The sequence below is a fragment of the Aquarana catesbeiana genome, linkage group LG09, assembly GCF_042186555.1.
Source record: "Aquarana catesbeiana isolate 2022-GZ linkage group LG09, ASM4218655v1, whole genome shotgun sequence".
NCBI classification, from domain to species: domain Eukaryota; kingdom Metazoa; phylum Chordata; class Amphibia; order Anura; family Ranidae; genus Aquarana; species Aquarana catesbeiana.
The window spans coordinates 152196797-152209360 of record NC_133332.1 but is presented as its reverse complement, the minus strand read 5'-3'; positions in this window follow the sequence as shown (position 1 = coordinate 152209360).

The following is a 12564-nucleotide window of genomic DNA, read 5'->3' as shown; positions in this document are numbered from 1 at the left end:
TGAAATTCAGTATTAGCAGGTGCTGCTGATGTTAACTGCACTGCTTGGCAATAGAATGCTAATACACAACATAACTTTATCTAGGAGCAGCTTGAATTTGAGTTCTTCCTGGGGAATCTGTCTTAACACAAGCAATTTACACTGACTTTTTCAGCCATGGTTACAACTCTCACTTTCAATTTCATGTAAACTAACACAGTCTTTATTCAGCAGAAAATGCGGTCATTGAGTCTAAATTTTACCTAAATTTATTCTCTTACTAGAAGAGGAACTCTGTTCAAAACAAAATAAGACCATTTTCAAGCAGCTATAATGGCAACTGTCTAGCTGTAAAAGCTTTTCCTGTACATTCTGTACTTGTTTTTTTTTTAGTCCCTCATGCTACATAGCTGCTATAGCCTGAATAAAAAATGTTGTCTGCAGTTCTTTCACTGAATTGTCTGCCTCCCGACAAATGATTGGATTGTATATCCTGTTTAAATATCTCTAGTAGTGCCTAAAACATGAAACTTCCAGAATTTTATTGTCTATAACTTTTAATGATATAACTTTTTGATTACAGCTCTATATTCATTAATACATCATGAAATATATTTTATTAAATACAAGTATCTGAACTTGACCTGGAACCAGTCTGCTTACTTTCAGTGTTCATATGCTAGCAAGGAACATGTTGATAGTAGGAGAGAGCACAGTGGCAGAGGGATGAGATAATCAGCTTGCTGTTTATTATTATACAGGATTTATATAGCGCCAACAGTTTACGTAGCGCTTTACAACTTGAGGGTAGACAGTACAAATACAATACACTTTAATACAGTAGGAATCAGAGGGCCCTGCTCCTTAGAGATTACAATTTTGAGGGAAGGTCAAGAGATACAAGAGGTAATAACTGTGGGTGATGTGCTGATTGAGAAGATAAATGTACAGTTGTTAGGTGGGGGCCAGATAGGCTTCTCTGAAGAGATGAGTTTTCAGGGATCGTCTGAAAATGGATAAAGTAGGAGAAAATCGGACGGATTGGGGTACAGCATTCCAGAGGATGGGAGAGGCTCTGGAGAAGTCCTGAAGGCGAACATGGGATGAGGTGACAAGGGAGTTTGAGAGCAGGAGGTCTTGGGAGGAGCGAAGAGAACTATTAGGTTGGTATTTTGAGACTAGGTTAGAGATGTAGCTGGGGGCCAGGTTGTGGATGGCTTTGTAAGTTATAGTTAGTATCTTGAATTTAATTCGGTGACTGAGTGGCAACCAATGGAGGGATTGGCAGAGGGGTATAGCAGACGCTGAGCAGTTTGTGAGGTGGATGAGCCTGGCAGCAGCATTTATGATGAACTGAAGTGGGGATAGCCTATTTAGAGGTAAGCCAATGAGGAGGGAGTTGCAGTAGTTAAGGCGGGAGATGACCAGGGAGTGGATTAGAAGCTTTGTGGTGACATTGGTTAGGAAGGGGCGTATCTTGGAGATGTTGCAAAGATTGAGGCTGCAAATTTTGGATAGCGATAGAATGTGGGGTTGAAAGGTTAGTTCAGAGTCCTGGATTGCACCTAGGACCTTGGCGTGGGGAGATGGGTTGATAGTTGAGCCGTTGATATTAACAGAGAAATCAGGGGAAGTGGCACCTGAGGGAGGAAATTTCATGAGCTCGGTTTTGGATAGGTTGAGTTTGAGGAAGTGATGTGACATCCAGGCTGATATGTCTGCTAGTAAGTTGGTAATGCATGAGGAGACAGATGGAGAGAGCTGGGGGGTGGAGAGATATATTTGGGTGTCATCAGCATAGAGATGATATTTAAAGCCGTGGGAGGCAATCAACTGACCCAGGGAGGTGGTGTAAATTGAGAAAAGGAGAGGTCCAAGAACAGAACCTTGGGGGACCCCAACGGAGAAAGGAAGAGGAGAGGAGGAAGTAGAGTTGTAAGTGACACTGAAGGAGTGGTGGGATAGGTAGGATGAGAACCAGCGAAGAGTACAGTCACGGAGACCAAAGGAGTGGAGTTTATTGAGGAGGAGGGGGTGGTCCACTGTGTCAAAGGCAGCAGAGAGATCCAGGAGAAGTAGTACAGAATAGTGTCCACTGGTTTTAGCCGTTGATAGGTCATTTGAGAGTTTAAGGAGAGCAGTTTCCGTGGAATGTTGAGGGAGAAATATGGACTGAAGGGGATCAAGAAGTTTATTCATGGTCAGATGGTCGCTTAGTCGGTTGTAGACCAGTCTTTCAAGAAGTTTGGTGGAGAAGGCGAGTAAGGAGATGGGACATAGGTTGTTGAGATTGGTGGGGTCCAGTGAGGGCTTTTTAAGTATGGGGATGACTAGCACATGTTTTAGAGAGTTTGGGAAGATGCCACAAGAGAGGGAGAGGTTGAAAATGTGAGTTAGAGAGTGTAGAATCGATTTAGAGGGTGAGTGTAGCATTTGTGAGGGAGCAGGATCCAGGGAGCAGGTGGTTAGATGCGTGTTAGATAAAAGTTTAGCAACCTCGGTAATAGTAGCAGGGTTAAATGAGGGAAGTAATGATTGTATCTGTGGACATGGGGTGTTGCATGGGGGAGGTTTTTGCGCATTGGCGATCTCCTCATGAATTGTGTCAATCTTAGTTTTGAAGTGATTGGCGATCTTCTGGGCAGTGAATGAGTTGGTAGGTGGAGGCAGCGGAGGACAGAGTAGAGTGTTGAAGGTAGAGAGGAGTTGATGTGGACTGGATGAGAAGGTGTTAATGAGTGTGATAAAGTAGGTCTGTTTGGCAGTGTGAAGGCAGGAATAGTATTTTAGGAGGGCAGATTTATATTGTGTGAGGTCTTCCTGGATCTTAGTCTTATGCCACTGGCGCTCAAGAGCACGGCTACATTTTCAGAGACTTCTGGTGTCATCTGTTTGCCAGGGTTGTAGCAGTCAGGGCCTAATTCTGCGTGTAGTGAGGGGGGCAAGCTTGTTTAGGGAGGAAGACAGTGAGCTGTTGTAGATGAAAGTGGCTAGGTTGGGGCAAGACAGAGGTGAGATTTTGTCATAGAGGTGATCAGTAGCAGAGTGGAGAAGAGAAGGGTTAAGGTGGCGAAGGTTTCTATGTGTAATTGTTGTTAGGCAGTTGGAGGGAGAGGAGGTGGAAGACAGGGAGAGAGCAAAACTAATAAGGTGGTGATCATAGAGTGGGAGAGGATTGTTGGAAAGGTTGCACGGAGTGCACATATAGGAGAAGACAAGGTCAAGGGTGTTGCCATTGGCGTGAGTAGGAGCCTGTATCAATTGCTTCAGGTCAATTGATGAGGTTAGACTGAGAAATTTAGAAGTAATAGTAGTGTTAGTGTTAACAGGGATGTTGAAGTCACCGAGAATAATTGTGGGGATTTTAGAAGAGAGAAAGTAGGGTAGTCAGGCAGAGAAGTCATCAAGGAAGGCTGATACTGGTCCAGTGGGCCGGTAGATGACTGCAATTCTTAGAGAAATGGGAGAGAATAGACCAATTCAATGTGCCTCAAAAGAGGAGAGTGTCAGAGAGGGAGGTGGGTGAAGTACCTGATAGGTGCTGCATGGGGCTAGAAGGATTCCCACTCCACCTCCCTTCCGTCCACCTGGTTTGGGGGAGTGAGTCCAGAGAAGGCCCCCATGGGAGAGGGAAGCAGGAGAAATAGTATCTGATTCATGAAGCCAGGTTTCAGTAATGGCAAGTAGGTTAAAGGAATTTGTGATAAAGAGGTCGTGAAGGGCGGTGAGTTTGTTACAGATAGAGTGTGCATTCCAAAGGGCACAGGAAAAGGGGGGGCTGGTTTTGGAAAGAGGAATATAGACCAAGTTCTGTGGGTTGCGGCTCCTGCAAGAGGGTGTAAGCGGATGGGAGCGTTGAGCAAAGACAGATGATGGTGGCCCAGGGTTTGGGGATATGTCACCAGGGGTTAGGAGAAGCAGGAGGGTGAGGGAGGTAATGTGGGAATGTGATTTATGTGAAGGGGCATGTCTCAGAGTACTGGAGGTTTTATCAGTATATGGATGTAGAATGAGCAAGAGTTGGTAGGAGCAGTAGTAGGGAGAGGACAGAAGGCAGGGTTATATGTATAAGCAGGGGGTGGAGGGGGGGGTGAAGGTAAGAGAGTTTGAGGAGAGAGGACAAGAGTGTCAGAAGCAGTGGTAGAGAGCGCATGTTACAGAGTGGAAGGAGAGCTTAATAGAGAGACAGGGTCCCCTGTAGTCTGTTAGGTGCTTTTCAGTGCAGATTGCTATATTTGTTTGCTTTGTGCAATCGCTGAAGTGCAGAGATTAAAGTGCATATCACTTGTAGAAAGAATCACTTAGAGATAGAAGCCTTAAGGATAGAAGCCCCTGCAATGTGCTCCCCCAGCAGTGTGCTGACCCCTTAAGGATGCTCAAATTTATACTGTTATGAGGGTGGGGTGGAAGTTCGTTAATTAATCATGAGTGAATATAAGAATGCCTAACAATCAAAGTGGACCTTTTGCTTCTAAAGTCAGAATAGCAAGAGGCCAGAGACCAAGATAAGATCAACACATAAAACTTAGGTAAGATAGTGCAGAGCAACAAAAAACAACATCATGGTTATGCACACAGGGCAACAGATAGAGAAGGCCACATACCAAAGACACACACACAGATACAGCAAGCAGATCCCAATTTCATTTAACGGTGGAAGATGTGGTTGAGCTGACACATACCAAGGACACACACACACAGAGACAGCAAGCAGATCCCAATTTCATTTAACGGTGGAAGATGTGGTTGAGCTGACACATACCAAAGACACACACACAGAGACAGCAAGCAGATTCCGATTTCATTCAACAGTGGAAGATGTTTGCTGTTTCTTTTTTCTCTGTCTAGACACAGGCCGGGGAAGAGGCAAGACCTGCAAGTGTTACTTAACTACAGTTCATATTTATGTAATTCAGCTGTGTATTTAGCTATTTGCCTGGAGTTCTTCTTTAACATTTACAGATACTGTAGGAGTTTAACCATGACATGTACTCACACCGTGAGCCTGATTTTAAAATTTCAGTTGGTGCATGGGAGTCAAAGGTAGTTTAATAAAATTAAATCCGAATGCTACCCTTGAAATAGTTAAATGTGAAATAAATCTACTCTCAGGTAAACCTACCAGCACTACAATTGTTATACCAAATGTAAAAAACTGAAAACCAAACTAGTGCAGAGCTAATATAATTAAATAGAAATACAATAAATAAAGTTGAAAAAAATTATGTAAACAAAACAATATATATATATCATAAATTTTCACAAATCAGGTCCATAGTGTAAGTCCAAACAAATCATAATCCTAAAGCCTTGTACACATTGGCCGCAAATTGGGCAAAATCGGCTGGTACAGCAATATGTTTTACAGAAGCTGGTCTTACTACTGGCTTCTGTCAAATGGACATGTTGGAAAACCAGCACCTGACCCAAATCCAGTCAGTACTGGCAGCCGATTGCTGTGAGCGCTGGTCAGTGTGTTCTGGTGGCGGGAGTCCCCCCTGTCAGAACACAAAGGCACAGTGGGGGAGATCATCATACTAACATCGCTTGTACCAGGCCTAACACCTTTTGGATGTGGTCTAAAATAACCCACTTAATTAATTGACCCCCTAATTATGAGTGATCAAAAAGCGTTTGATGTTAATTACATGATTCGCATGGACCCCCAGATGAATTTTGTCTCCCATATGAATCCATGAACCCCAGACTTGATATGCAAAACAAAAATGCCACAAATAGAATAATGGGGGTTCTCTTAAAGGAAAATCCACTTTGCACTGCAAGTGCACTTGGAAGTAAAGTCGCTGTAGATCCGAGGGGGACATGCAAGGAAAATAAAAAGCAGCACTTTAGCTTGCACATAATTGGATGATAAAATCAGCAGAGCTTCCACTCATTTCAGATCTACCCCTTAGATTTAGAGTGACTGCACTTCCAAGTGCACTTTAAGTGCACTTTCAAGTGCACTTGCAGTGCAAAGTGGATTTGCCTTTTGTAAATAACCCACAATATGTACAACAATTACTGTATATGAAGAAAAAAGTTTTCATTCACATGTGAACAAAATGTTGTGATTATGCACACACTATGAACACACAACTCAGCCCACTTTAAGAGGAGAATATGTGCTAAAAGGATCATATAAAACGTAAGAATACAATACTGGCAGTATGATACAAACATTAAACATGGAAAACTTGTACATTTGTGCGATTGATGTCAGCACGTCCAGGCTCCTTCCTACACTTTTCTTCAAAAATTACACCATCCATGATGGCTTGTTTGGCAATGGAATCAGTAACAAATGTACTCCTGAAAACTTAGCAGCAATAGGATGATATTCGGTCTTTTATAATCCACAAAGTTCTATCATAACCAATCGAGTTATTAATGGGATCCTTTCAATGGTGCCAATATCAAATAAAAAATGTTCACACTGGTCTAAAAATCAATGTTGGTATAAGAAGCAGAGAGTGTTCATAGTACTTATGAAGCAAAAAGTTTCAATCATGCAAAAGAGCTGGATTTCTTCATAGCCTATATAGGCCATGGCATAGGTTGTAAGTGCTGCTCAGGAAGGCACTAGCACTGTATATTACACAGGTATGGATACTCTTGATTAAAGTGACCTGTAGCATCATTAAGGAAGCTCAAGTGGGGTAAAACAGAACATCTAAATCTTTTAGTGTCTTTTTTGCAGTGCTGGACCTTGATAGGCACCCTTATGGTACCGACAGTTTTACAAAATATTTTGGCTGGAAAATATACTTTAACAGAACTTGAATTTGTTTATATGGAACATACCACAATTTGTTGTACACAGATGTGAACTGAAACACCTGTTTAAATAACCTCCATGTTAACATTCTCATCACTTTTATTTTGTTTTTTTTCCAATTGCTGTTTCTTATTATTCAATAAAAATGTTAAAATTAGAAAAAATAAACTTTATAAATTGAATATATATTAAACATATGTGTAGAGTTATGCTTTAGGAAGCTATGCTGGGCTGTTTTGAAGCAGCAATATATTCATACCTTTTCATAATATGCATTTGGCTGTACACCAGACATTTGTGCATGCATTTTTTCCTGTATTCCTCCATTGGACTGTTCTTTTTATTTTTAGTTACTGTTAAGCTGCAGAGGAGAACCCGTAAAGAGAACAATCGCAAAACTAACATGCAGCATATCTCTCCACCAGCTCTAACGGCCTGCACTTGAATGCTGAATGCCTGGCATTCATCTAAAGCCTCTAGGGATAAGATATTCTGATGGGAAGTGGGAAAATACACACAATATTTTAATTTGACTGCATTGCAACATTATGTTGTATGCCAAAATCTAATTTTCATGGTAAACTCAATGTTAGATTCGGAAAATCAAAATCACTATGAAGCCAACAGATGATATTCTGTATGGAATGTTGACATACAAATATTAATAATGCAGATAAGCAATTCAATATGTCCAAACCCGAATCTGACCTTGGTTGCACTGGCTCATCCAATACAGATATTCACAATCGTTGACATTCTTACATAAAGTGTGTGTCATCATTTTACAAATTCACACAGGAGTAAACTAACCCTACAATATTGTTTATAAGCACAAAGTGGCCCCTACTTTCACAGTGTGCAGATAAAACAAAGTACTCTTTTCCACAGTCATAATTCATTCTCTATTGCTAAACTATTCTAGTGCTTCAGTTCTTTGATATGCTATATTTGCCAATACTTATCAGAATGCTGTGAGAGACAAAAAAAAAGGCTATTGTGAAGGTACCTAGACTTACACAATTCTAAGCCAGTATGTCACACCAGAAAGTAGATGCTGATCCAAGATGATACCTGAATAATCAGGGTGCCACTCTACTGGGAAAAAAAGAAAGATGAATGCATTTGGTAGGAGGAGCAGTGTAATCTCTGTCAGCAGTTATAAATACCTCTAAGTTTTATATCTTTAGGTTACTTAGAATGCACACACATGGAAAAACATCTAGGAGTAATCAAAATCATTTTTCAGCAATCTGATTTAAGTAAATACAAGAGCTCTGTGTAAAATCTACATAAAGACAAAATGCATTGATTTGCACATCTCATAAACCCATATTTTATTCACAATAGAAATAGAAAAAATACCAAACTGAGAAAATGTAGCATTTTAAGAAAAAATAAGGTAGTTTTGAAATTGATGGCAGCAACATGTCTCAAAAAAGTTGGGACAGGTCCACGTTTACCATGATGTAGCATCATCCCTTTTTTTAAAGAGGAAGTAAACCCTGATGGGTTTTGTCACGGAACGTCCCACACTCCGCTTGAGTGCTTCCGTCATATACCACTTCCTCCCAGTCTGTATACAGATATCCCAACCTCTCTGAGCACAAAACAAGGCGACACTTGCTTGTTGCTACCAAGAACTCACTTTATTCAGAACCAGAATACAGTCTTATATACACAGGAGAAGATTACTCTAACAATACAAACGTAACCTAATTAACATGAGCTAATTATCTAATCCTTTATACAGCCTAGGTGACTGAGACATGACCTTTCGCCCAGACTTGTGGGCACCGAGTTTCACACAGTTATATCAACACAATAGCTGGAGCTAATTACAATTAACAATACAAACAAAACCTAATTAACCTAATTAACATGAGCTCCAATAGGAGTCGTCCTGTCTCCTACATTGTATAGAGGACAATGTGATCAGCTCATTCAATTAACAGGTTGCGTTCAGAATCAACCAAACCAATAATAGTCTCTACATACATCCTGGGAGATATTGTGGACAAATATTACTGTCCCATTTTAAGTAGTCCAAGATATATTTTCTCACTCACCCTGCGCCAGGATGGCACAGGGTGACTTAGACATAAGATGTATTCTGAGTTCCACGGGCCCTCCTGTCACAGGTTTTACTTCCTCTTTTGCTCCCTGAAAAGCCTGTAAATTAAAAGCATAATGGGCTAGTATGCATTGCATACTAGCCCATTATGTGGCACTTACCTGCAAACAAATCCATCGCTGTCCCCTGTGCAGGCTGCATCCATCTTCACCCCTCTTCCTTCCGGGGGCCACGGACTCTGACTCTGTGACTGGCCGGAGCCGGGTGACTTCACTCCCGCACTTGCGTGTGGGAGCCGTCAGTAACGGCACATGCTGGGGAAGAAATAGCATGAAGGTCTGTTTCTTCACAGTGCATGCGCTGATTACATCATCGGCGCAATCCAAGTGAAATATCTTTCCATTACATATAGGTAAGCCTTATTCTAGGCTTACCTTTAGTTAAAATTCAGGAGGGAGGGTTTACAACCACCTTAACAACACTCTGTAAACATCTGTGAACTAAGTGGACCAGTTCCTGGAGTTTTTTGGAGAGAAATGTTATCCCATTCTTGCCTGATATAGAATTCCAACTGCTAAAGAGTCCTGGGCTTTGTTTGTCATATTTTTTGTTTTAAGATGTGCCAAATATTTGCAGTTGGTGAAAGGTCTGGCCTGCAGGCAGGCAAGTTAAGCACCTGGAATTTTCTACTACAAAGCCATACTGTTGTCATAGATGCAGTATGGCACTTAGCAATGTCCTGCTGAAATATGCAAGGTGTTCCCTGAAAAAGACATTGTCTGGATAGGAGCATATTCTGTTCTAAAACCTGGATATATCTCTCTGCACTGATGATGCATTTCCACATGGCAAGCTGCCCATTCCATATGCACTAATGCACCCCCATACCATTAGAAATGCAGACTTTTAAACTAAGCCTTAATAACAAACTGGAAGAACCCTCTCCTATTTTAGTCCAGAGGATGCGGCACCCAGGGTTGCCAAAAAGAATGTAAAATTTCAGTTCATCTGACCACAGAACAGTTTTCCACTTTGCAACAGACCATTTTTAGCTTTGGCCCAGAGAAGACATCAGCATTTCTGGATCATGTTCATATATGGCTTCTGCTTTGCATGATAAAGCTTTAACTTGCATTTTTGGATGGCATGGAGAACTGTGTTCACAGATAGTGATTTATTTATCTCTCCTTCACCTCTGGCATTTTCCCCAATGCTCTAAAACATGCACTGGTCACCCCCATGCTTAAAAAGCCGTCCTTGGACCCTTCCAATCTTAACAACCTACGCCCTATCTCCTTGCTCCCCTTTTACTCTAAACTCCTTGAATGCCTGGTTTACAACCAACTGAGTGACCACCTCATTGAGAACAAGCTTCTTGATCCCCTTCAATCTGGATTGCGCCCCCAACACTCCACAGAAACTCTCTTTTAAAACTCACAAATTACCTACTAACTGCAAAAACCAACGGCTACTATTCTGTACTCCTACTTCTGGACCTTTCAGCTGCCTTTGACACGGTTGACCACCCCCTCCTGCTCAAAAAACTTTACTCCCTCGGTCTCCGTGACTGTGCTCTTAAGTGGCTCTCATCCTATCTATCCCAATGCACCTTCAGTGCCACTTACAATTCTACTTCCTCCACTCCTCTTCCCTTCTCCATTGGGGTCTCCCAAGGTTCTGTTCTTGGACCTCTTTTATTTTCAAGCTACACCTCTTCCCTGGGTCAGCTGATAGCCTCTCATATCATTTCTACGCTGACGACCCACAAATCTATCTCTCCACCCCTCAACTCACTCCATCAGTCTCCTCACGCATCACTAACTTACTAATCGACATATCTGTATGGATGTCACAACACTTCCTCAAACTCAACTTGTCCAAAACCGAGCTTATAATATTTCCTCCCCCACGTGCCTCTTCACCTGACTTATCTGTCAAGAGCAATGGCACAACCATCCACCCATCCCCACATGTCAGGGTGCTAGGTGTTATCCTAGATTCTGAACTCTCCTTTCAGCCCCACATCCAATCACTTTCCAAAGCTTGCTGCCTCAACCTCCGCAACATCTCTAAACTAACCAATGAAACCACAAAGCTCCTGATTCACTCCCTGGTTATCTCTCGCCTCGACTACTGCAACTCCCTCCTCATTGGCTTACCTTTAAATAGACTATCCCCCCTTCAGTCCATCATGAATGCTGCTGCCAGACTCATCCACCTTACAAACCGCTCAGTGTCTGCTACACCTCTCTGCCAATTCCTCCATTGGCTGCCACTCGCCCAACGAATTAAATTCAAAATACTAACAATAAGTTACAAAGCCATCCACAACTCTGCCCCCAGCTACATCACTAGCCTAGTCTCAAAATACCAACCTAATCGCCCTCTCTGTTCCTCCCAAGACCTCCTGCTCTCTAGATCCCTCATCACCTCCTCCCATATCCACCTCCAGGACTTCTCCCGAGCCTCGTTAATCCTCTGGAATTCCCTACCCCAATCTGTCAGACTGTCTCCAAATTTATCCACTTTTAGGCGATCCCTGAAAACTTTCCTCTTCAGAGAAGCCTATCCTGCCTCTAACAACTGCACTATTTTCTCCATTAGCTCATCCCCCACAGCTATTACCCTTTTGTATAACTTGACCCTCCCTCCCCGATTGTAAACTCTAACGAGCAGGGCTCTCTGATTCCTCCTGTATTGAATTGTATTGTAATTGTACTGTCTGCCCTAATGTTGTAAAGCGATGCGTACACTGTCGGTGCTATATAAATCCTGTATACTAATAATAATAATAATTTATGAAAGTATTCCTGAGCCCATGCAGTGCTGTCCATCAAAGAAGCATGCCTAGTTTTAAAGCAGTGCTATCTGAGGAACTGAAGATCATGGACATCCAATATTGGGTTTCAGCCTTGTCTCTAGCGCACAGAGATTTGTCCAGACTCTCTGAATCTTTCAATGATATTATGTTCTATAGATAGTGATATGTTTAAAGTCTTTGCAGTTTTACATTAACAAACATTATTCTGAAATTGTTCAACAATTTTTAGATGCCGTTTTTCATATTGGTGAACCTCTGCATATTTTTACTAGAGAGACACGCTAAAGCCTCGTACACACGATCGGATTAATGGCCAACAAAACTGTGCACTTTTGTCCGAAAGGCGTTGGCCCAAACTTGTCTTGCATACAAACGGCAAGGAATTGTCAGCCAACAAATACGAACGTACTGACATACTACCTGGTTTTTCAGCTCTTTAGCACCACCCTTTGGGCTCCTTCTGCTAATTTCATGTTAGTAGAAGTTTGGTGAGTGTTGATTCGCGCTTTTCATTTCATGCTTTTCAGTTCATTTCAGAACGGCCGTTCGTCAACCAGACAAGTTGCGGAATCGGAGGAGATAACGTGTTATTTATTATTGGCCTTGGAGTTATTGCTTTGACATAATTTTTTTGGTTGAATAATGATTTGATTTGATATTTTCTATATTTTTGGATGCATAGAATGCACTTTTTGGTTAAGTTCTATTGGCAGATAGCATGTCTAATTTTATTTGTTTTCTTTTTTTAATGCACAATAAAAAAATTGTGTAGAGTAATACTTGGCTGTGTTTTAGGCAGTTACATTTAAAAAAAATACAATGTAAAATTGACAAGGGACACCATCATAGGTGTTTCTTTGATCTTAAAAACTACGTGATAATGGTGTTGTGGTAACTTGCCCAAAAAAAAAAAAA